The sequence below is a fragment of the Leptidea sinapis genome, chromosome 36, assembly GCF_905404315.1.
Source record: "Leptidea sinapis chromosome 36, ilLepSina1.1, whole genome shotgun sequence".
NCBI classification, from domain to species: domain Eukaryota; kingdom Metazoa; phylum Arthropoda; class Insecta; order Lepidoptera; family Pieridae; genus Leptidea; species Leptidea sinapis.
In genome coordinates, this window is record NC_066300.1 from 1494591 (window position 1) to 1521777 (window position 27187).

Here is a 27187-nt window from a genome sequence, read left to right on the forward strand (position 1 = left end):
CTACCAACGACGCAAATATGTGTGTCTCAGTGAGTCTTACATCCTTATACCCTTTGGTGACGAGACACTTGCTCTGTGGCGCCCAGAGGCGGAAAATGTACAAAGAACTATATACGTGCCTCAATAGGGCTACTCGAAACCCAAGCGCTAACAGCTATTTCGGTCAATAGATCAGTCTAGCTATCCAACGCAAAAATGCTGCCAGTATTCCTAATGGTACACGTCCCCGTAATAATAGTTTTAATATAATGCACTCCTTATATTGTAATTATAGTTATAAGAATTGTTTTGTTTGAATAAATTTTTATAAATAAATAATAAATCGTTATTAAACTCGACTAAATTTTTGATGACTTAACAGACTTACACATTTTAATGTAATAAGTTGATTTGACTGACGTTTGACTTGAGTTTGCGTGTTTACCACAAAAAAAACCCCATTTGTCGTATCACCGCTCTTCGACAACACTTCCCTCAAAGCCTCGCCTAGTATCGGAATACTGGGTCTCGAAATCTCGAGCGATTGCCAATTTCGTGGTCATCTGGAAGGCAAAGCCAAATTGGCTTCAAAGAAACTGGGCGTCATTAATAGAGCACGGCAATACTTCAAGCCAGCCCACATACTAGCGCTCTACACAGCGCAGGTCCGGCCACACATGGAGTATTGCTGTCATCTCTGGTCTGGCGCACCCCCGTATCAGCTCGATCCATTTGACCGCGTGCAACGCAGAGCAGCTCGAATTGTCGGGGACCCAGTGCTCTGTGAACGGCTGGATCACTTGGCGTTGCGTAGAGACGTCGCTTCATTGTGTGTCTTCTACCGCATTTATCACGGGGAGTGTTCCGAAGAGCTGTTTAACCTGATTCCTGCCGCCGAACTCCACCTTCGCACGACACGCCACAAGTGAGGATATCATCCTCACCATCTGGATGTGTGGCGGTCCTCCACAGTGCGGTTTTCAAGGAGCTTTCTTCCACGTACTACAAAGCTGTGGAATGAGCTTCCTTGTGCGGTGTTTCAGGGACGATACGACATGGGTACCTTCAAAAAAAGCGCGTACACCTTCCTTAAAGGCCGGCAACGCTCCTGTGATTCCTCTGGTGTTGCAAGAGATTGTGGGCGGCGGTGATCACTTAACAACAGGTGACCCGTACGCTCGTTTGTCCTCCTATGCCATAAAAAAAAATTTATATATATATAGTTTATTTGGTGAAGTAAACGAAAGTAACTCAAAAGTTGATCAGAATATGTGGAAAAGTTTCAATAAAGAAACAATAGAAATTAAACTCAATAAAAAACAATTAACAGTGTTTTCTATTAAAATTCATCAAGTATTCAATGTATCATTTCACGGCAATATTTTTTGACGTAAATTAACAAAGTAACACCAATTATTTCTTACTGAGCACACACACAAACACATACACACACATCCATACACAATCGAATTTATTCTATTCTAAAAAATTAAAAAACAATTGCGTAATATTTTTATGTTCTTACACGCCTACCACGGTAACCTATGAAACATTTGGTATTCAAACATAAATTCCTTTAGTCAGCAAAGATAAAAAATTAGTAGCAATCAAATGAAAATTACATGCATATTCATCGAGCATCACCATTAAAATAATATCTTTAAAATTTACAACGCAATTTAGGAAGAATAGTGAGATATGTAAATTGTCACGAGAAATAATGTAAACATAAATTTTGAAAGCGCATCATCATATCCATTAATCACACTAATGGTATTACTTAGCAACTAATTATAATTAACCCGACAATAAAATAGATTAAAAGAGAATTTGGTAGTCGTTAGCCGTGATATTGATTTCTTCATGATTCGTGATTAGTTTTAATAGGTTTTGCTTTACTATTCTAAGATACGATGGTAACTGATTTTGAAAAACTGTCCAATAATACTCAGAAGAAACAAATATTCCAAAAAATATTCTTATTCCGCAGAAATTAGAAATACGCTTCCGATGCGTTTCACAATTTTTTCTGAAATTTTTTCATATTTGGCTAAATTGTGTTTCTGGTAGGTGATGATGATGATATTTATTGGTCAAATTATTGGATTCTAGAAAATTGTCATTATTGAAATTGACTCCCTAACAAAGGCCTCCCCCAAAGATCTTCACGACGATCGGTCCTCCACTGCCCTCGTCCAACGCAATCATATATAACACTGCGTCTTCCGGTACGTGGTCGCTATTCGAGTACTTTACTACCCCACCGTCCATCTATCGGTCGAGGTATATGCCGCCCTACCCAGAGTTGCCTCTTCAATTTTGTAATCTTGGGCTATGTCGGTAACGGTGGTTCTCCTACGGATCTAGTCATTTCTCACACCTATAGTTAGCGACCACTAGGCATACCCTAAGTCATCACTGTTTGAAAACCTTCATCTTCCAAGACTGGTATTTGAAACGAGAAGATTTTGCGGAGCTTCCCGATCGCTGCCCATCCGAGTTACCTCTTTCGCGAAATTGGACCTGCCCAACTAGATTGTTTGTCCAAGGTAGACGTACTCATCAACAAATTCTAGAGTACAGTTGCTGTAACTGTTACGGGAGTAGGTGTGACATGGACATTAGACATGATCTTCGTCATGTCCATGTTTATTTCGAGTTTTATTGAGACCATTGAGCTTTCCATGGCTTCAGCCATGATAACGATGTCATCTGCGAATCGAAGGGGAGTGATGTATTCGTTGATATTGATGCCCAGCCCGTTTTAGTTCGGCGAAATGACGTCGCGTTGTATGACTCCCCGCTGCACTCAGATAGGCTTCGGAAAATTATCGTGGAGAAGGACTGGCGTTTCCACAAAACACTTCAACGCTTCGATATATCGATAATCAATCTCTAGAAGTGCCACACCTCTAGAGAGACAAAAGCACCGCCCAGATCTCGATTGAATCAATGGCTTTCTCATGGTCCATGAACGCGATGCATACTGGCTGGTTATACTCCTCCGTCTTCAGTATAACTTGCCGCAGCTTATGTATGTGGTCTATGAAAAGCACCATAGTGCTTTTTGGAAGCCGGCTTGTTCGGGTGGCTGAATTCACATATAAATAATTTTATTTAAAATCTCTTATTGAACATCAAAAACTACCTCCTATTCAAAATAGATAGACCTAAGAAGAACGGGCGCAAGAAACTCAGCGATCATATTTACAATGTACAATAAAAAATTATAATTAAAAAGCCTGAGGGTGTCTACACCATTCCCAGTCTGTGGTGTCAAAGAAAATTATTTATGTTATAATAACCTTTCCCACATAAACGTTTTTAACAATTATTTTAAATTTCGTAACACATTTGTTTTGTACATTTCTAGAATCATATTGCAAAAGCGTATACATCACCTAGTAATAGAATAACTCGACGTAACCCAGTAGTAAGCATAACAAGTTTGTTCCTCGCATAGAAGTCTTAATGATAAGGCAATATTAAGATTTCTATGGTTCCTCGTGTTAACATTATGATTGTTACAGTTTCTAGCAAATTCCTTAATGTGCTTATGAACATAAAGATCATTAACAAGAATAAATTAAGATGAAACAGTCAAAATGTTTATTTAATTAAATTTTTCTCCGAATGATTTTTTAGTAAAAATATATTTGAATTTTAATTAGTCGCTGGCGTAATCAAAAAATTGTCTAAAAATTTCAGCCAGAATAGTCCTGCCTTTTACGAGTCAATAATAGGGTACACAAACACATCGACTTTTTTATGATAATAAGGGACGAGACGAGCAGGACGTTCACCTGATGGTAATTGATACGCCCTGCCCATAACAATGCAGTGCCACTCAGGATTGTTGAAAAACCCAAAAATTCTGAACGGCACCACAATTGCGCTCGTCACCTTGAGACATAAGATGTTAAGTCTCATTTGCCCAGTAATTTCACTAGCTATATACTTGATACTAATTGTATTAAATATGCAGAAATATACTTCGTTGGTACAGTGGTCACCTGATTCTCCGTGACACTGTAAACAAGTACTGTCATATTGCATATCTGTCATTCGATCTGTGTACGTCGAATTTTTCCACAAATGAATACAAGTACCAATTATGTACTCATTGTTACTCGGGTTTGTCGATTTCTAGGAAACAGTAAATGACTTTATAACACAAGGGGGCACCGAGTTTCTAGCGAAAGCAGGGCGAAATCGGGAGTAAGGGGGAACGCGGCGGCTCTTATAAGGATGGTCAATTAAAAGTATTTCTTTCTTATAATATATTATTTAAAACATATAATATATTATTTATTAATACGTCTCTACGCACGTTGTTGTCGATGTCGTTACCGACTACTTTAGGACCATTCGGAGGTCCTACATCAGGGGTGAGCGTGGTGAGATCACAATCAGATTTAAATATAATATATTTATAATCTAATTGTGATGAATATGGCTATGATTGTCTGTCATAATGTTATATTTATAAGTTATGGAAGAGCGGAGTCTTTTAATACAGGCTATAGTGCTTAAAATTAGGCTTAAATTATGAATATTGATTTATGTAGGTAATTTAGACGACCGTTAAAATTTACGCTTTACATATGTTTTATATTAAAGTATTAATTATTAATTTAATGTATTAATGTTTTTATATGGATGACAAATATTAGTTACACCAAAAATTACTCTCCCCTCACTAATAAAGCTTTTCTTATTGTAAAAGGAAAAATGAAAAATTATTTATTTCGGTAACAAAAATGATACAAATATAATAGTGGATGTGACTATCTACTAAGTGAGAATCACCTGTGCCAGAAGGCATTATTTCAAATATATAAATCTTCATTTTTTTTATTGAGGAACCTATGCGCTATTTATAACCTAGGTCCTAAAGAATCATTGAGAGCAAAATTCAAAGAAATTAACATCTTGACTGTTGCTTCTCAATATATTCTTGATAATGTAATGTATGTTCATAGGCACATAAGTGAATTTATCACCAGGAACAGACATAAACTTATGATGCCTACTACTCGGCTAAGTCGAGTTAGTAAGCCTTTTCTGGGGCGTGGTATATGCTTTTACAACAAGATCCCAGAAAATGTTCAAAACAAAAGTATTACGTTATTCAAAAGAATTGTTAAAAAACGTTTGTGTGCTGAAGGTTACTATAACATAAATGACTTTCTTAATGATATCACAGATTGGGAATGGAGTGACCGCCCTCAGGCTATTAAATAATAAGTTTAATTGTACATATTACTTTGTAAACATATTTATTCGATGAAAAAAAGCCCGCCGAGTTTGTTGCGCCAATTCTTCTCAGGTCTGAGGCATTCATTTTGGAATGGGTGGTAGTTTTTTGACTTTCAATAAGTGATGTCACATCCTTTGTTGAATAAAAATATTTAAATTTAAATTTGAATATAACGAATCATGTTTCTAAACAGTATGATTAACTCGTATGTGAATACTTAAATATTATCTTGATTATCAATAAGAAAGTAGGGAATATTGTGAGTACAACTCAAATATACAATATAGTAAACTTTCCCGGTACATAAACTACAGTTGATGAATTATGTATATTTATTGTATTCCCTGCAGCACCATCCGATGAACACGTATAGCGTATACCGTTGCCCATTCATTTTCATTAACATTGATTTAAAATTTATTAATGTCTGCTAACTTTTAATTATTTCTTGGAACTAACTGAAAATCAACAGTATATTGGATCTTCCATCTTCCCCTACCATGTCTTTTAGCCTAAATAATAGTTTTTCCATATATGTTCATCATAAACTCCTTCTTTCTTTGGACATTTATTCGTTTCTTAATTCTTTTGTTACTTTCTGTGAGTCTTCTGTATTTTGTTTTTTTTTAAGAATAGGATCCGAATTTCATAGATGATATTCCAATACGCGTTCTTTGAGCTCCAGTTCCTAAGTGCTATGTTCCTAAATAAGAATATTTCTACGCTCGTGCTACAGTCCGACCATCAATTTTTAATGGTCGTACATATGATTCATCTTTGTTTACTATCACTAGCTTTATTTCGGCATTGTTCATCTTTAAATTATATTCCTGTGCCTTGTTGAACTCAATATAATATATTTTTAATGATTCTCAATATTAAACAACATTTTGTAGGTTATCTACAGTTCCTTCTCTTAATTTGTAGTCGGTTAATTAACCTGATAAAATAGGCATACTAGAAAAGGTATACTATACTAACGAGATAAAAGTGATACGATACTTTATTATTAATATCAAGGCTTGCGTTCATACTTCAACAAGCATAAGACATACAATATGGCAAAAAAAATCCTTACCTATCTACTAATCGTTTTGCATGATTCTAGTTCAATCTACTTAGTCTTAAACTAACATAAGGCAAGTGGCATTCTGGCAGTGCATTTTGTATCAGTTAATTTGGGAGCTGGATTATTACAGTTTCTAACGACAGTACAGTAATTATTGGAAGATATTAACATGCTTATATGTATATTAGTTTGTTATTTATTTATGTATCGGAATATATTATGAATGTGGTTTTTAGCCACTTTAAAACGTCGGATCAAAACCAAGGACCGATGACAATAAATACAATCACTAAAATGTTCTTTCCCAATTTTCATTATCTTTGTATGTAATGTATCTTTGGCATAATTTTCGACCCCTTCGACGTCGACTTAATTTAGAAATTTGCACACTTGAAACAGACCGACGTTATTGTAACAATTTAAATAGTCCGTCCCATTATTCTTACTAGGATCTATAGGATTTACGGTTTTTTTATCCGATTTTATATGCGGTTCTCATTTATCATCAGGCATGGACCTGCCCTTATCCTATAAGAAAGAGATTATAAGTCACGTTTCGCTTTCAGTTATCCTTGACTTTCTATTAAAGAGCTATCCTTGCTTAACTTATAGGAGCACTAAGCTTGAAAGGGTTCAATGACACGTTTATGTCTCCGTGATACGTAATGATCATCATTTCCTTATCTCACAGCACGGGCCCAGAAACTCATCCCGTGAAACGAAACATTACTTTCTCCACAACTCCTAGCCTAATTGTGACGCATTCACTACTTAATAAACTACTTATTTTATTGCCATCAATAGACCTTCCCAACTCTTTATAGGTGTGTTGAAATTTATATTTGGGCAAGCCTTATTTCGTTGGTGCCAGCTGGTAATGATGGCATAGATGTAACAGTGTACTGACTCTGACCAAAATAACAATATAATAAAACAATAGTTTAAAACGTTTAATACGTTTGAATTTCGAACCTGTCATGATAATATTGTTTAGTTGTTTTTATTTTCCTGATAGTCTGTGTTAAATATTCTCGTGATAATAAAATGGAGTATGGTGAAAAAGAGAAACGAATTGTTGTAAAAGCAACTCAAAAAGAAACTCTTCATCCGTATAAGTCAAATGTTTGTGTACTAGATAGATAAAATTTGGCCATCCAAGTATTTAGTATTCGTATTAAAAAGGCAATCAAAGCAGTGAAAAAGATTCTCTTCGAATTCATTCAACGGATACTTCAAAAATGAATAGAGTCGTAAACAAAACTTCTTAAAGGGCAAGCAAAGCGAGGTCTCGGAACAAAATTTTTTTGTGACGTAGAAATTTTAAACTATAAACAACTTTGTAACAAGCTGAATGAACGAGAATCTCGAAGTCGAAACTTTATCACAACTGGGGAAATAATACAACATAAGTATTGTATTATTTTTTTTTATTCAATATATTAGAATGTGCGAGTTTGGTCATTGTTATTAATATATCATCAGGTGACATGTACGTTTGTTTGCTCTGCTGTGCCATAAAAAACTGAAATTTCACCAAAAAATACATAAAACAGTTACCTATGAAAGAATGAAACTAGAAAGTTACGTTTTGCTAGAGAGTACAGACAGACATAGTAACAACTTGAAAGTTTAACTTTTATAGACTCTACCTACCATGTCAATATAGAATCTAAATCACAAGTTTTACGCAATGGAAGGACTAAGTTCATTCGATGTATTTATAATAGACTCCTGTCCGCGACTTAGACTGTGTTTACTTCGCTTTTTGGAAAATATCTGTACATGATTTTTTACTTGATTTGTCTGAAATTTTACCAGTGGGAGACTCCTTTGCACAGGATGCCGGCTAATTTATGGGACACAAAACTGCCTAATTCTGCCGTGAAGCAGTATTATGTAAACATTGATGTGTTTTGCGTCTACGTTTAATTTTTACGTTTTTCAAGAACCCTGGGCGGCACTGCATTACCATCACCTGATCCAACATACATTGCTACGCAGACGACAGCACTGGTGATGTGTCCTCTCTCGAGCAGGTCGCGGTATGGGGTAAATTGAACAAAGTTCAAGTATGCGCGTTTACCACTAAAAAACCCCATTTGTCGTATCACCGCTCATCGACAACACTTCCCTTACAGCCTCGCCTAGTATCAGAATACTGGCTCATCTGGAGGGCAAAGCCAAATCGGCTTCGTTGAAACTGGGCGTCATAAATAGGGCACGGCAATATTTCTAGCCGGCCCACATTCTAGCGCTCTACAAAGCGCAGGTCCGGCCACATATGGAGTATTGCTGTCATCTCTGGTCTGGCGCACCCCAGTATCAGCTCGATTAATTTGACCACGTGCAACGCAGAGCAGCTCGGATTGCTCGGACCCAGTGCTCTGTAAACGGCTGGATCACTTGGCGTTGCGAAGAGACGTCTCTCCATTGTGCGTCTTCTACCGCATTTATCACGGTAATTGTTACAAAAAGCTGTTTCACCTAATTCCTGCCGCCGAATTCTACCCCGAGGTCCACAACCATCCCTATACCTAATTTTATATACATCAATGTAGTGGTTTATGCCTCGAAAAGGTAACAGAGAGACTTACTACTTAGTATAGATAATATTTTATCGTTTGACCCATACCACACTTATTAAAAGAACTTGTTTCATGATCAACTTTTGTGCCTATAAAATAAAATATTTCTTTATTTGTGGTCAGTCCACTATTTCTATTTCTAAAGATTTTTTAAATTATGTGAAAGATTTACGAGGCATTCCTAACGTAAAGCATACCTACCTATTATAATAGATGCGAATTTCGTTCCCAACATAAATATGTTTATGACTTAATCTTGAACTATAAATAATTCTTAAGTAAAATTAAGCAGTTTTGTGATATTTGATAATTCTTAAACGTTCATAAAAATAATATTTTATAGCGTTATGCCTTTGGTCTTTGTATGAAAATAAGCAGTCAAATACTGCTATTATTGTATAGTTTGAAGGGTGACTCGTTTTCTACAATCTAGGCCGCACACGATAATTTAAGACTTTTTCTAGTTTTTATACTGTTATACACTTTGTTATCACTACAAGTCGGACACAAGGGGCCATACTCATAATTATTGTTTGTCGAAGGCAATACTTTAAATCTATAGCTAAGGTAAGGTTTCTACATTCCTGCGATAGTGTCTTGACATCTTGACTCAGCTCTTTATATACCTCAATCAGCTAAATTAAAATAAAAAATCTCTCCACCTTGACGTTGGCCGAATCGCCGACATTCAGTCGACGGAGCCAATTAATATAAAAAAAAACATAATATTATGTTTATTGCTTATCAAAATACTCTTCTTTACATTTTAAACATTTTTTTTTCTTTTAAACTGGAACTTTTAAAATCATAAAAAATCATCGCTCTAAAATCTTTTCGACTTAATTCCATTTTCGTTGCGTACGTGGTTTTTTTATTATTAAGAAGGCTGCAACGTTTCAAAATATATAACACTTGAAATTCAAAAAGTTCCGATAAGCTAGATTTGCAGTACCTACATTTGGTGTGCCCCATGTATAATAAATGCACATTACAGCGGGACCAGCAGTTCCAATCGGTCATTGATCGCGATCAGACGTCTCCATGCAGTGCTAGTCACTGAACGACAGTTGTTTTACCTGTGCCCAAATGCGAGGCACTACAATATTAATAGTCCGGAGCGTCTATTCCACCCGGCTCTGCGCTACGTCATTCTAAGCTTTGGTTGACCATGTAAGAAATTGCCTAATAGCCAAAGCATCAAACATTTATTAGAGTCAACATCGTATGTTCACAAATCAATGGTATAGCGATTAATTAAATTGTACATCGATAGCCCTAAACGTAAGCTCGAATTTGGAGAGAGAATTTAATGTTAGATCATTATGCGCATAATGTGATAACGAGTAAAATTGCTTCAGTTGTTGTTTCGTGTGGGCTGATACCTCAATGTTTACACTGCACGTTTAGGTAAATGAACTTACTAGAAAAATCAATGTGTTTTTATTACTGGCAGCAATGACGTTCTATACATAAAGACAATGCACCTCATACAAAATCAAAGCCGAAATATGGCACATGCCACAAATGACACCATAATAACCTTCGACTGCTATGTCTATACATTTCTGCGTTTACTCCAGTTGTTAAAATATATTATTGGTTATATAATCATATACATTACCAAAAAAAATGCAATTTATGGAAAAGATTTTGATGCAGTTTTTGCCATCGGCTAGACCAATAAATGCCTTTATGCCTTTAATCAATTTGTCCTGGCAGTGTTTCCAAAATCTTCAATTCTATATATATTAAGGATTGCCACCACTATTACTGCCACATTTCTAAAGTGTACCACTTCATCTATTCCATTTTCAGAAGCTTATGAGAATAAAGTTTTAAATTATTAAAACTTTCCTGAGTCATTATTATATTATTTATTAATATCTTCAGTGAAGAGGTGGGACGTTATCGCGAACCCACCACACTCACCCTGATGAAGGACTTCTGAATGGTCCGAAACTAGTCGGTACCGACACCGACAAAAACGTGAGTAAAGCCGTATTAATAAATAATTTAATAAAGTTTTAAATTAGAATTTTCCATGTGCGTGTTCCATTTTGCTTATTACAGCCTAGTCATCTTCATATGCCTTTTATATTTCATCAGATAATACGTCCGCAGCTAACTCATAATAAATAAAAAGCAATAATGACACAAAATAAAGATTTAAAAAATAAACAGCTCAAAAGGCGTCGCTTTTGATCTCTTTAATATATCAACAAATGAAACCGATTATAAAACCGCCACAGAGAATTAGAAACACTAACGTTTCTATTTATATTGTTTCCTAGAAATCAGAATCTGCGTCCATCGATCACAATTGTTATTTGCAGAAAAATTTGGAGTATTTTTTTGTCAACGGCGAGTATTGGAGAGAGGCCAGGCAAGTGTGGCCACAAATATCAAAGGATTATCTACTCCGTACTAACTGTTTAGTCTATTTTGATAATTGTTTGCCGACAATGTATGCTGGCGTACATGCACTATAGGCTCCTTATATTTTATTTATAATATTATTTTTTATTTAGCAAGAGAAATAGCTTTACTTGCCAATATTATATAAATAAATGTCCTTAACTTTGACCTACTTGACTTATTTATGACAAAGCCAAAACACAATTTATTAGACGAAGATAAAGGTTTGTAACACCAGATCTCTGCCGAAGAGATCTTCATTTCACTTAGTGGAACTTCTTCAGGTGCGTTCCTCAAATCCTAATCAATTGTAGGCGAACCGTCGAGCTTGGCTGGTCCGTTTAAAGTCGGCTCTTGTCGGTTAAAGCATACTGGACTTGCTAGTTTGACACCCCGTTTTTTGTTATAATTTATTTTTTCATATCTTCAAAGATTTAAGGATCTTTATGCTTTAAAGGATCAGTTTTTTGTCCGTCAAGACAGCGGTCTTGCGGTCCCTTAAGGTCAAAAGAGACCATGCTTCAAAATCAACCCAATATAACATGCTCATCATTTAAGGGCCTACCTTAAAAAGTCCTTTTATTATTTTCTATTTCTCATGCTCTAGTTTGTAAGATATATTTATATTTTCGATTATATATTTATATGATCTTAGACAAGATTGATAAAGACTGGCTGATTATTCAACACGTCCGCGTCGTCTACAAAACACAGCTCCATAAGAAGAAAACGTCTTATGAATTTCTTCAAACACCGCGGGATAGCTATAACTTATAGTTGCTAGCAATGCTAAATATAAATGTCGTTAGCTACCGGTTACTTTACCTGTTACACTAATATATCAATTATTATTAAAATCTGATGTTATTTACGGCTAACTTGTTGCCGTCGAATTATGAGGTAGAGTGAAACTCAAACGATTTTCGTTCCAATGCCCTTGAATTTTTATATTTTTCATTTAATTTACTGAATCTTCTATATGTTCCAGAAAGTAGACTCCATAAGTAGAACGTACAAGAAACTCGTTGGCCACTTAAGTGAATACTTAATTGTGTCGTTGTTATCGTTAAGCAAAAGCTGAGAAACATTATGTCAATTATAACATACAATCACAGCTGTGTCCAACAGGCTAGGCAAAAATTATGGTCTTACGTTCTCCAGGGATATGACAAGCTTGCCTGTCTTGCCCTTCTGTTATTACTACTGGTGACCTAGCCTGTTTTGAATACATCTCTGACCTGATGGTGAATTGTACGCCCATCTTGACCTTTCCCAACATTTACATCTGCATTACAATTTTTAATGTGTGTAGTCAATCTATTTTCAACTACTCTCTGTCCCGGACCACGCCATCCCAACATTTTCCTATCAATAACTGTTATAACCTCTTATTTAACACATCTCTCTTTTATGTCAGTGTTTCTTAATCTTTCACTCAACGTAACACCGCACACACAACTTAAGGTTCTCATTTACTCCACATTTATTCTTTTTGTATTTTTGTTGGGATCAATGCGCCTAAATTGACTACAAAATGCCCAATTGTCGATTATTAACAGGAAATATTAGTGGCAATTTTCCATACAAACGTTCTCGACTCTTTTCTCTTTGGTTCTTAATCCTAGATCAAAATTAGTTTTAGATAAGATAATTATCATCGTTGAGAGAAGAAGAGACACACGGTTTCAGACCCATTAAGGAATACACTAAGGGTTTTTAACCACTGTGTTGCCAGAGTTGACATATGGAATTTAAAATTAAGAAAAAAATTTGCAAAAATGGTAATCAATTTTAAATAATTAAATAACAATTGAATAAATACCTAAAGCGTCGAAGATATAAGTACGATAAATAATTCAGACACTCATAAGTATAATTTTCAATCCCAAATTAATGTCTAATTATTGATTTTGATTTGAATGAATATCTCAAATCTAAAGATTGCCGCCGTCACACCATAAGTCTGATATCTGAAATCAAGTCGCCACATAAATCTTTATCTCGGTATCAGTTTAATGAGGTGATGAACACTTGTCACCAGAACTTTGATTTATTTTATTTTCCTAATAAGCTAATAATTGTCAGCTTGATTTATGTTTCAATTGTAAATTCGAGTATTTTGACACATTGAGTTAATGTCGCGAGGACATTGCTCGAGGAGAACGCATGTTTATTATAGTTGTAATAGTTATAGCGTTCAAACCATACACTCGCATATATTTTTTTTTATGGAATAGGAGGACAAACGAGCGTACGGGTCACCTGTTGTTAAGTGATCACCGCCGCCCACAATCTCTTGCAACACCAGAGGAATCACAGGAGCGTTGCCGGCCTTTAAGGAAGGTGTACGCGCTTTTTTTGAAGGTACCCATGTCGTATCGTCCCGGAAACACCGCACAAGGAAGCTGATTCCACAGCTTTGTAGTACGTGGAAGAAAGCTCCTTGAAAACCGCACTGTGGAGGACCGCCACACATCCAGATGGTGAGGATGATATCCTGACTTGTGGCGTGTCGTGCGAAGGTGGAATTCGGCGGCAGGAATCAGGTTAAACAGCTCTTCGGAACACTCCCCGTGATAAATGCGGTAGAAGACACACAATGAAGCGACGTCTCTACGCAACGCCAAGTGATCCAGCCGTTCACAGAGCACTGTGTCCCCGACAATTCGAGCTGACTATATACTCGTATAGACGCCCCGATAGACCAATAATGCATTACCAGTATTCATTTCTCAATGTGTGCGTTACCTAGTGGTTTAATATTCAAAATAAGCTAATTTTAAGCGTGGCTGACTATTTACGACCTGTCAATCAAAATCGGTTACAGTAACAATAGATTCGCAATACACGCTAGTATATCTTAAGTCTATGGCTCAAACTATGAATCTTTAAGGGTACCGTATATTCTTCTTCCGCATACAACGAACAGCGGCTTGAATCATTGAAGTTACATCCGATCGGCTTGATTCTTTAGCGTTCCGTAGTGAGTGGCCTCTCTCTGAATCTTCATTTTCATCTTCATATATACCACAGGGAGTACTCAATAGAGTTATTCAGGTTGATACCAGCCGCGTTCCACCACCGGACATTACGTCAAAAATGCGTATCATGTTGACGTCTGGCACTCATAATCGCGCGTGGCGATCGAAATGGGCGAACCCTTTTTAAAAGATTGCTACAATGAAAGGAATACAATAGTAGACACTAACTTTACATTATAAACAAAAATTGTTTGAGTGTGGCATTTAAACATAAAAATTGTAATTGAAGAATTTAGTAATAAGAAATTGAAATTTTTAAATTTAATTCATAAGTGAGTTCATAATATATTAGTTACTGAACTGGCAACATTGTAAATAAAGCTTTTGATATAGTCTGCTTCTTGTCACTGTAAATTTGCCGATTCAACGTATCCACTAGAAAGTGAAATACATAATAGAGTCCATTAAAATACACAAGCTACACAAGGTTTTTTAATTAAGGCGCGGACTAACTAGGATTGTAAACGGTCGTTTATTCAAAATTTACATAATAAATTGAAAAATTGTTCGGTTTAAGTTTTAGAAAAGTACTAATTCTATTCAATTCTTTAAAAAAATAATATTGTTATCGCTTAAAATTCGGAGATTTTTGACTCCAAAGTTTATTTTTGGGAAGCAACTTCCAAATTTTTTATTGGATATTTCAAATTATATATAAATACTATATTCGGTTAAAAATTATCATAAAATGCTTCTTTGTGCACTTGTATTTTTTGCGTCGGAATATTTCATTGTGTTATGTTGTAATCGACCCCATAAGAAACCAATTTTTGTTGATATTGATGTATGACCGCGCCTTAAACCTACGGCGCAGGCATTGGGAACTCTCAAATTCAAGCTAAGAACAAACATATCAAAAATTGGCAATGCATCTACAAGGCCTCTTGTGTTGTAGACGTTCATATGCAGCAGTATACATCTACTATCAGGTTCTGATCTGTTTTTCCCATGTCGTAAAAATGTAGCTCACATTTTAATATGATTACGCGGTACGCCTACTCCTAAGCCAAATAAATTATTTCATTCATCTTTATATATTTAATTCTTATATAGGTACGTTTGTTGACAGTGAACGGCTGGACCGATTTAAATGATTTTTTTTTGTGTGTGTTCAAGTGAATTCGAAGATGGTTTAGATCACAATTGAACTACCTCCTAAACGGCTGGACTGATGTTTCATTGAATTTGAGAATGAGATCATATATAATTCTCCAGCCCATAAGTATGTTTGTGAACTCCTCCTACCGGCTGGAACGATTTTTCAAATTTAAGACATGTATACAGGACAACGTCCGTCGGGTTCGCTAGTATACTAATACAAAATTTCATTACAAACTTTGGTTCAATAATAAGAATTTTTCTCATAAAATTATATCAGTCACTGTTATTCCAAAGTAGGCTTGATTATTTACATGTCTGTCGTATTAATTCGAAAGCAATAGCATACACGTCTCTATTTGGTAGTAATTACGGTTGAAGTTCGTATGTTCAACAAAAGCTGCAATTACGGTGGCCTTATCCAATTAATATAATGCTATAGTCCATAGGGTTGTGTCAAATTGTTTGGTTTATTATTTTCTTGACATATTTTTATATTCAGGATATAGATAAACGCAAAATAAGCCGGAATCATTAAAGGAACTGGGCAAACAATCGCTCTACATAAGAATTGGCATTTTTTTTTATTTGAATTAAATATTAAAATCGCCCAGGTATTGAATTGGGCTTAATTACAAAACACTTTTGATCGTCTTGACACCTGTGAAGGAAAATATTAAGCATACGAGTCCATTTTTTCACAATTGCAAAAATTTATACCAACTTAAGGATCTTAGAAACAGGAAACATGATCGAAGGCAAAAATATCTGTCATTAGTAAGTTTGTAATCCAGGGCTACGTCATTTACTTTCCGACATTAGATTTTAAAATTGAATGAAAATAAATGTTCGGTTTGCGAGAGAGTTTCGTGTATCGAATACAAATAGCATGATTATTCAAATCTAACGATTGTGATTCACGAGAGGCTGGCAACCCTAACATGATATTGACGTGGACTTTATTGACAAATCTAACAGTAACATTAACGGTTTGCTTCTCTTTGACACCACGTGAGATTACGAAGATTCTACGGACGACGTTAAATAGTTTTGATGGCCGAGTCACAAATCAAATTACATTTTTCATGAACCTTTAGCTGTTTAAGCCTCTTTTTCAGTACTTCTTTAAATTTTTCATAAAATACCATAATTTACGGATGACATGCGAGTGAAACTCGCGATTATGGAGATTACGATATTTTTTTATATTTAATCCTACAGCTACTTTTAGAGGTAAACAGTAGCTAACGCCTTTCTCAGATTTAAGAATTCTAAAACAATAGACGATAATCAGTGTGATTTACGGCCGTTTTCAATAACCTATCTATCCTTAGTTTAACTTACTAGAGGAAGACAAATCTATATTTTTAGGCTTACTTACATTTCAATAACCTACCGACAGATAGCATTGGACTATAACTAATACTATAACTATATTGGACATAACTATGGATAAATAATATCTTATCATTAAACGGTGATATCGATATATCCGTAACTAGGGATACGTTATTGAAAACGGCCGTAAGACAACTGCAGCTCAGACTGAAATCGTGAGGTAAAAACTCAAAATCATGGTTTTGTTCTCAGCAATTTCCTCTTCCATTCTGGAATTAATTAATTAACAAATTTTCTTCCGCCGTTCTGAAATACTAAATCACTACTTCGCTGGTGGTCTATAGTTCTTCTTATATCACTTCTTCAGCTAGGTACTTATTTAGATTTCTATAGTGCTTACGAAATCTTCCTTTTAATCCCGCATCCTCCATAAATGTTGATTTTAATATGGTTTTAATAAGTGATTTTCACAATCTATTTTGAATAAAAATATATTATATGAATCGGAACTTGTTATATCTAAATTTACAATAGATACTTACGTATTAAATTAAATAACCCAATTAAAAATTACAATTTGTTTGAATAAACTAACTATATAATAAATAATAACAATAACGCAATATAATATACCAATTACCATACCCAAGTCAATTTCTGTAAAACTGGTTTGGAATAATAAAGTAAACTGAGAACAAAATATATTCATGACCTTACTAGTGATTCTTTTGTTTTTGTTATAATCCAATATTTCGGATATTTTATTTAATATAAATAAAAACTATAACAAATTATAAATAATACAAGAAAATTATTTGATAATTGCTTGATACATCCGCGTGGATACATTAAAGCAGCAAAAAATATACATTATATTCCTGCATCAAGCGTGACAGTAGCCTGTATATTGTCCCGACCTCTTCTTAACATTTCAAATGTGAACTCAAATATTCAGTAGCTCGCGCACCGCCGGACCGCACCATAGTATCGCGCACTCCTTTGATCATCGTCCTAACTATTAAGAATTGTCGAAACATACGTTCATAAGATAAGATCATTTATTTGTAGTCATAGGTATACATAAGATGTTACAAATCACAATAAAAGTTCTCCATTTCTTGTTCAAATAATAATTAATAATAATTTCGTGTTTATAATATAAGCCGCACTAAGAAAAAACTAGACATAATACTTACGACGTATTTCCTCAATATTTTAAACTGTAGTCATCCTAAAACGGAAGTACCTCAATATTTACTCCCCGTTATTGTAATTAACTCATGTTTCATTAATAATGTATTCAGACTCAGACGTAAAAATGTATTAAGCTTGGTGTATTAAAACTAACGAAAGCACATTAAAAAAAGTAGTAATTCCGAGAGTTTTTTCACTACCCAAGTGAGAATTCGCCACAGCACAGCAAACCCAAGAAGATTAAATTATGTACCTACTCACGATCGAACGATTCTTGCGGGGTGAGGGGACTGCAACTGTCAAATAATGACATTATTGCTTCAAGCTTTGTACGAAATAAAAATGACAATGTGAGTGAATGACATATAATATAATCCTCCCAAATTACTCATGCAACATCTTTGAAGCTTATATGTGTACAATGAATACTTTTTAATGACGTGTCCATATTTTGCTTACAAATCAAATTATATTTTTAAAAAAGAAATGCTACAAAATAATACGTTGGTTTTATACACGTGAAAATACAATTTTTTGGTTGTCTAATATTATTTTTATAAATCAAAACAGCGCTATTTTTTTTTGTAATAATGTTTCAATTTGAGTTCTCGCGACTTAGAATATAATAGAATAGAAACACTTTATTAACAATAAAAACACACACCTTCAATTTACAGTTTAATCTTAAATTAATAAATAAAATTAAATGTAACAAAAATTATTAAAATGTAAACAAAAAAAGTCTCTTTCTGCGATGCAATGCCGACAGGCCAGGAATATTAGTTAAATGTGCGTGACAAGCTACGTCTTACACTTGCGATTTGTATGTATGTACTTTATGGTAGTGTGCGTGAATTGCTCTAAATAAAGGTTAGTTCTAAGCATAATTTTTTTGGACGTTTTAACAGCTGTCATAGTCTATCTAGACGTATAAAAATTCTAAGTCTCGCGTCATACTGACAACCTCATATTACTTACTGAGACTATCAGTGTCAGTAAAGGCGAACACTGACTGATTACAACACAAATTCAAATTAAAATTTAAAATAATACGATTTTTAACTCATTGCTCATCAAAAGAATTCGGTATGAATAAATTTTGATACATAACATCACACGACAAGCACTTTGCATACTTATAGGTACGTCTTAGACCAATCAAATTTTATTAATTACATGCAAAATCAAACAACTAGGTTTTTCCTAACTTCCTATGCATGTAATAACAAACAATGTTAATTACATGAACAGGAAGACTGAAGTTATTTTAGCTGACTCTCCTGATATTTAACGAAATAGTTTTAACACTCTGTCTATAAGATTTTTTTAGCTTGAACATAAACATTACAATTATTATATGAGAAAGTCACTTCGTATTCAAGGGCTTAAGCATTTATGTTAGAAATAGAAGGTAAAGTGTGTGCAAAATTGATGTTTTCACAGCCCTGACGCTACTTGCATGCGTGATTATGTCCATGCATATTTCATGAGCCTGGGGTCTTGTTAAAAACGCGTCAATCTCTCATTCTGTTGGTTTATCACCTGTAAATGATAGTGCAGATCTTGTTCAACTCGTTAGTTTTGTAGTTAGCTGTTTTACTTCGTGTCGTTTTAACTTTATGGTTTGTGCAACCAATTTTATACATGGCTGACATTTGTCGCGGTAATTCCCTATTAGTTGTGATTTTTAGTAGATTTCGTTGAGCTTATTTGCTTGATACATGCAAAAACAGTAATAAAGTGATATTTCATAATAATATCATGGCAATTCGGAAAGAGTCAGTATAGCATTATTATTCAGTCGAAAATAATTTTCAGCCCTGCATAGTGGATTGATAGAAATGATACCTGTGCTAAGATGCATTAAACATGTTATAATAGTTTCACTATTTATGTATATTTCACCAGTGGGAATCTTCTTTGCATAGGATGCCGGATAGACTATGGGTACAACAACGGCGCCTATTTCTGTCGTGAAACAGTAATGTGTAAATAGAATTTATAAAAATTGCTCAAGTAGCCCCGCCCTACCCTAGCTAGTGAAATTACTGGACAAAAGGGACTTGACATCTTATGTCCCAAGGTGACGTGCGCAATTCTAGTGCCACTCAGAATTTTTCGGGGAATCATCCTGAGCGGCACTCTATTGTAATGGGCAGAGCGTATCAATTACCATCAGCTGAACGTCCTGCTCGTCTCTTCCCTTATTTTCATAAAAAAATGTATATTATTTGAAGCATAATAAACAAATAAATAATAAATTTTATTTATGCGCCTGTACTGTCGTAATCCGATGCAATATCTATAAATGGGTTATATCAATAAGAAGCAAAAGCAGTTCTGTAAACGTGAATAAAGGTGAATAATTTTGATGTATATAGGTACATATATCGGTACCATCTTAATATTCTAATCGTGCAATCAAATTTGCTACCATTATGAAAATATCTACATCTAAAAACGACTTTTGTGTACCATTTATGTGACTTGATGTATTTTTTTTTATGGAATAGGAGGACAAACCAGCGTACGGGTCACCTGGTGTTAAGTGATCACCGCCGCCCACATTCTCTTGCAACACCAGAGGAATCACAGGAGCGTTGCCGGCCTTTAAGGAAGGTGTACGCGCTTTTTTTGAAGGTACCCATGTCGTATCGTCCCTGAAACAGCGCACAAGGAAGCTCATTCCACAGCTTTGTAGTACGTGGAAGAAAGCTCCTTGAAAACCGCACTGTGGAGGACCACCACACATCCAGATGGTGAGGATGATATCCTAACTTGTGGCGTGTCGTGCGAAGGTGGAATTCGGCGGCAGGAATCAGGTTAAACAGCTCTTCGGAACACTCCCCGTGATAAATGCGGTAGAATACACACAATGAAGCGACGTCTCTACGCAACGCCAAGTGATCCAGCCGTTCACAGAGCACTGGGTCCCCGACAATTCGAGCTGCTCTGCGTTGCACGCGGTCAAATGGATCGAGCTGATACTGGGGTGCGCCAGACCAGAGATGACAGCAATACTCCGTGTGTGGCCGGACCTGCGCTTTGTAGAGCGCTAGTATGTGGGCCGGCTTGAAGTATTGCCGTGCTCTATTAATGACGCCCAGTTTCTTTGAAGCCACTTTGGCTTTGCCTTCCAGATGACCACGAAATTGGCAATCGCTCGAGATTTCGAGACCCAGTATTCCGATACTAGGCAAGGCTTTGAGGGAAGTGTAGTCGAAGAGCGGTGATACGACAAATGGGGTTTTTTTAGTGGTAAACGCGCAAACTCGAGTCTTCTGGGGGTTAAATTGGACAAGGTTCAATTTTCCCCATTCCGCGACCTTCTCAAGAGAGGACTCGATAGAAGACACAAGTTTCTCCCGGCACTGGTCGACGATTTCCCGAGAGAGACCTGCATGGCCCGTGTATATGGCATCACCAGTGCTGTCGTCTGCATAGCAATGAATGTTGGAGGTGTCCAACATATCATTGATATGCAGAAGAAACAGCGTGGGAGACAGCACACAGCCTTGGGGCACTCCAGCATTCACGGGCTTCGGGTTCGAGCAATATCCGTCGACAACGACCTGTATGCTACGCCCAGTAAGGAAGCTGAAGGTCCACTTGCACAAGCTCTCGGGAAGCCCAAATGATGGAAGTTAGGAGAGGACCGCCTTGTGCCATACACAATCAAAGGCCTTCGCTATATCCAGGCTAACTGCCAGGCCTTCCCCCTTGCTTTCAATAGCCGCAGCCCATCTATGTGTCAGGTATACCAGAAGATCACCTGCCGACCGACCATGGCGAAACCCGTATTGTCGGTCGTTGATCAACTGGTGAACCTCTAGGTATACCAAGAGCTGGCGGCTAATTATGCTCTCCGTGATTTTGGAGAGCAGGGAGGTAATAGCAATAGGCCTGTAGTTTGCCGGATCCGAACTGTCTCCTTTTTTTTGGATCGGATGGACAAGGGCAGACTTCCATGAGTCAGGGACTACGCCTTTAGAATAAGGTTCAATTTTCCCCATTCCGCGACCTTCTCAAGAGAGGACTCGATAGAAGACACAAGTTTCCGGCGTCAACCTCGGCATTCCTCATGTGCAACGGCGGCATGGACGGCTGGCTGAAGTTACCAAGAGCAGCTTTCGACAACGACTAGAACTTGCGTGTTCCGGTCGGGTAACTGGAAAGCTGCTCGCCGATTTTGACGACGTGTTTTGACTTTGCATGGGCGATTTGCCGCTTAAAAAATCTTGAGGCACGGTTGTATTTCCTCTTAAGAACTGTGCAGTTCAGATCTTTTGTGCCCAGCGCCGCAACCCAAGTTCGATACGCCTGTTTTTTGCAGTCAGATGCTGCTTTAACTGACGCATCGAACCAGGGCTGTGATCTGCCACCGATGGGTACTACAGAGTTCGGTATAAAAATATCCATACCCTGTAGTATCACATTGGCTACTGCAACGGCGCAGGCACTAGGATCATCCGAAGCGAAACAAACCCTGCCCCAAGGGTAGGATGCAAAAAAGGAACGCATCCTATCCCAATCTGCTAACTTGTAGTGCCAAACGCGGCGGGTCGCTGGTGGTCCGCGACGTTGGCGTCGGATAGGCACGACACTCCTGACCAGGCAATGGTCGGACGTTCCGAGAGGGGCGTCGACAAAGACCTGGTAATCATCGGGATGTGTAGTCAGCAGAAGATCCAATAAGGACGGCATGTGGCTATCCACATCCGGGAGCCGCGTTGGCGACTCAACCAATTGGGACAGACCATACGCCAATGCAAAATTATGCACAGATCGCCCTGCGTAGTCTGTGGTACGTGATCCAAGCCATTCGGCATTGTGCCCGTTGTTATCACCCAAGACTACGATTTCAGCGGAGGGGATCTGAGCAAGTACGTCGTCAATTGCCGCTTGAACGCAGCCCATGAGATGATCGGTTTCTGCGTTACCACTATGGGACCTGTAGACACACGCATAGATGCGGACGCGGTCCTCTTAATCTACGCGGAGCCAGAGAGTGGACAGGTCCCTTCCCTCAAAATTGCCGAGACGGCGACAGCAGATATCCTCCCTAACGTACACACATACCCCGGCATGAGGCAAAAAATTGTGCTCAATTTTGCACCCGGGGTACGTTAAATATGACGTATCGCTAGGTCGAGATATCTGCGTCTCAGTAAGTGACTCTCCTGGGACTCCCCTATTCTTTTTACGCCCCAGGAAAAGTACAGGGCACGTTACCTGGATCAGAAAATACCACAATAATATTAGAAGATACCAACGGTTGGAATTATGAAAACAAAACAGGCTAGTAAAGTGATCCCAAGGAAAGATTTAAAATAAAGTTGATGCCTTCACCTAAAAAATTTGACATTTCGGCCTATGGTTCAAAATATAAAAATCACTGCCACCAGCGCCACCTAACCGGTTCTTGCGTTACTAATTTCATTGGAGTGGGATCTTTAATGTGTACAAAGTTACATTTCAACTAGGAGCTAAATGTGCTTGGTTCTCAAGTTTTAGGTGAACAGACACATACACACGGACATTCTCTTATATATATTCAGATAATTACTTAAAAATTATTACAGTCTGAGATGCATTAAGTAGCATTTATCAGTTTAATATTATGCTCATTAACAAGACGGTTTAAAGATTATTTATGTACAAATATTCTTCTCATGTACATATTCTGTGACAGTTTATATATTTTATTGAAAAAAAAAATGTCTTTTAATCCTATATAGAATAGGTAAAGTGTTCTCAATCAATTATAACTACTAAGAAAGCAGATAAGTGGCTTAATAAGCAAGAATAATAAATTTTCGAAATAATAAATACACTCAAGAAAAATCAGGAGTAGGTACTGGCCGCGTTTAAATTTCAACAAAGTCATAAAACCCAACCATAATAATAAACCGATAAACGCAATAGCATTTCATATACAATATTTGTATGGGATTTTTCAGATATATGAAAATTTCAAGATATGTAGAGTTTATACTTACGTACTTATATTACTTAAATATTTACCAGTGAGAGGCATCCTTTGCACAGAATGCCAGCTAGATCATGGGTACCACAACGGCGCATTTTTCCGCTGTGAAGCAGTAATGTGTACGCATTACTGTGTTTCGGTCTCAAGAGCGCCGTAGCTATTGAAATTACAGGGAAAATGAGACTTAACATCTTATGTCTTAAGGTGACGAGCACAATTGTCGCACTGCATAGTATTGGGCAGGGCGTATCAATAACCATCAGCTGAACGTCCTGGTCGTCTCGTCCCTTACTGTCATAAAAAAATACTAATATAAACAAAGCGGGGTGTTCCAGAAATAGTTTGAATATGAAAAAGTTTATTTACAAGTTTTCAAAATATTCCCATCCAACCCTTTGCCAGTTCATAAACAAGAATATATTACATTAAATAAAAAGTTTTTATCAGTCGGAGAGTTATTTGCACAAGATTCCGTCAATGTGAAGCAGTAATGTGCAAGCATTATTGTATTTCGGCTTAAAGGGCTCCGATGCTGCTGAATCTAATACGCTAATTAGTTTCAACATTTTCTCATTAAATAAGTGAATTGAAATAATACGCTAAAATCCACGCAAGCAAAGTGGGGCGCCCCGCTTGTATTTGAGATCTGATTTACTTCTGGTGGCCTTAGTGCAAATGTAATTGAAGTTAATATCGCAATCAAGAAGAATGTTGTGCAGTTCAAGACGGCAGCTCACCCAGATAACATTAATTCGAATCCGACAAACCAGTCCGATTACTATTTAACTATAAAGTTGTTTTTAATTAATATGCGGCAAATTAATATGCAACGAAACTATAAACAGCAGGGTTACTAACTGATACATAAAACTTTACATAAACAATGCGTTTCTTAACTGATTAAAGTATTCATTCGTTTGTGACCATTTTTGTTGTAAAGGTCTTAGAAGAAATTAATACTGAAATAAAGATAAGTAAACACTTTTAAGCTTTCTGTTCTCCGATATACATTAAAATGCCAATAACTGCTGTTCAAGTACCGCGGGCAGTTTTGTAACAAAGCAAGGCCCAACTTGTGGTGGCCTCCTTAACGTACCTCGTACGACGGTAAGGCATGTTCTGCGGCATCGACGGTATCAGGAGACTGGTCCATACACACGAAGACCAGAAAGTGGTGGAAACCAATATTCTACTCTCCAAAACGATTAGTTTATTGTGCTAACTCCATTGAGAGGCATTGAAACCAGACTACGCTATCTAGAGTCCCGCGGTGTGGTTGGCAGCGAGAGTACAGTTGGAAGACAAATGAAGGAACGAAATTTATTCGCTCGGAGATTGATACCAGCCCAAAACCTGGACCTTAATGCATGCAATGCTTAAGCATGACTTGGAAATGCTCAAAAGAAAATACAGAGCCTGCTGAAACCTAAACCAGACTCTCGAAGACATCCAATTGCTGTACTAGTTGTGTGAGACGAGGTGTACCAAATGGACATCATAAACATCATTTAGAACATGATGTTTATCAGATGCAAGCGGTAATTCGAGTAAGAGTAAATCTATGTTTTGTTTCTGAATATCTTCTTGAAAGACTAATTTACTCGTTTTTCGTAAATTCTGTTTCTTGAATTCCTACAATTTCTACCTTGAATACATGTATATCTGACTCCTCAATAAACTTCATTAACTTACCTTACAGCAAGTAAAAAAAATTTTCATGTTTTAAGGTTCATCATCTTCAAGACTGGACAAAGTTCCCCTCGCTCCAAAGATCTCCACGATGATCGGCCCTACGCTGACCTCATCCAACCTGTTCCGGCGATCTTGACCAGATCATCGGTCTATCTTGCGCTTAATTTAGTTAATTAATTAATAAATTACGTCAATTTTTAGTTTACAATACAAACTGTAGTTATACTGATGTAGTTAAATGTGTGTGAGGTGTGGCAATACTTTATAAACAGAGCTCTAGCATAAAAAATATAAGGAGGTTTTCCGTTATCAGTCCTTTACTTTTATCAAATTGATTGCTAAATAAACTACAAGAAGTTCGTATGCGTAAGCAAAAATGGTGTTACTAGTTACAAAATAAGTTATATTTAAAGATATTGTATTATTTAAATTTTGAAGTACACCGGACGTCTTGAAGTGGGTGAAAACTACATTGAATGTTTCTGTTATAGACAAAGGTCAAGCTAATCTCAATATATATAAATTACGTGACACGTTGTTTGTCCGCGATGGACTCCTTAACTAATGAACGGATTTTTATGGGGATTATTTTATGGAGTGCAGTTTGATCCAACTTGAGAGATAGGATAGTTTTTATTTCGATTTGGGATCCATAATGATATTTATTTTCAATATTTGTATTGTATGGACATATTTTCTATGAGAGAATATAGTGACGCACGGTTTGACAGTGCTGCTGTGAAACAATTTCATTATAGTTAACAACAGGGAGCATTCTTGATGTTTGAAAATATTATTGGAAAATACCTATAAAACAGTATTTTTTTTTAATTATCTACAGAACAACGTCTGTCGGTTCAGCTAGTAATATATAAAGCGTATAAAAAGTCGCGACACATTTAATGAAGGTATCAAAGTGTCAATTACCTTTCCTACCTCACTGCTGATACCAATGTATTTCTGTGCACAATAAAATCTAGCAACACATCCGAGATTAAATGGTCAATGTCGCGCGCTATTGAAATGTTGCCAGTTTTTTATGAATGCGTTAGACGGTAAGAGCCTGACAACCCTTGGTAGATAGGTATATTTTGATTTGTTTCTGAGTCTTACTGGTAATAAATATAATGTAGATCTTAAAATAGTTGTATTTTGTTTACTTATTACGAATCTAAAATATTCAAATGTTAGTATGTTGTATTTTGATGATAGCAAACGCGTCATTGAAATTCTATTTAAAATGAATCTTAAAATATTTTTACTTTGTGACAATTCCAATCCTACCGTATAATAGTCTATAAATATATAAATATCTGAGAGATAAAAACTATGAATTCGACTACCTGTAACTATAGGAATCAAAAAATTACATTTGTCCGTAAGTCTTTTTTAGTAAACTGCTGTTTTTTTTACATAAAATATATGCTCATCATTCACTATGAGACGGTTAATTTATTCGTTATGCTGTCATTTTACATACCATTTTGCTAAAGTAGGGACTTGTAATATACGGTACATTGTAAGCGT

The 27187-nt window shown here is 36.4% G+C and overlaps 1 protein-coding gene and 1 long non-coding RNA gene across 2 annotated transcripts in view; one reads left to right on the plus strand and one right to left on the minus strand.

The window, feature by feature from the left end:
* Positions 1-27187, minus strand: part of LOC126975521 (uncharacterized) — a 292595-nt gene that overhangs the window by 246853 nt on the left and 18555 nt on the right. The window lies entirely within an intron of this gene.
* LOC126975536 (uncharacterized) lies at positions 10372-11476 on the plus strand. The gene is made up of 2 exons (XR_007731748.1): positions 10372-10879; positions 11227-11476. It is a non-coding gene; the product is annotated as an uncharacterized LOC126975536 (long non-coding RNA).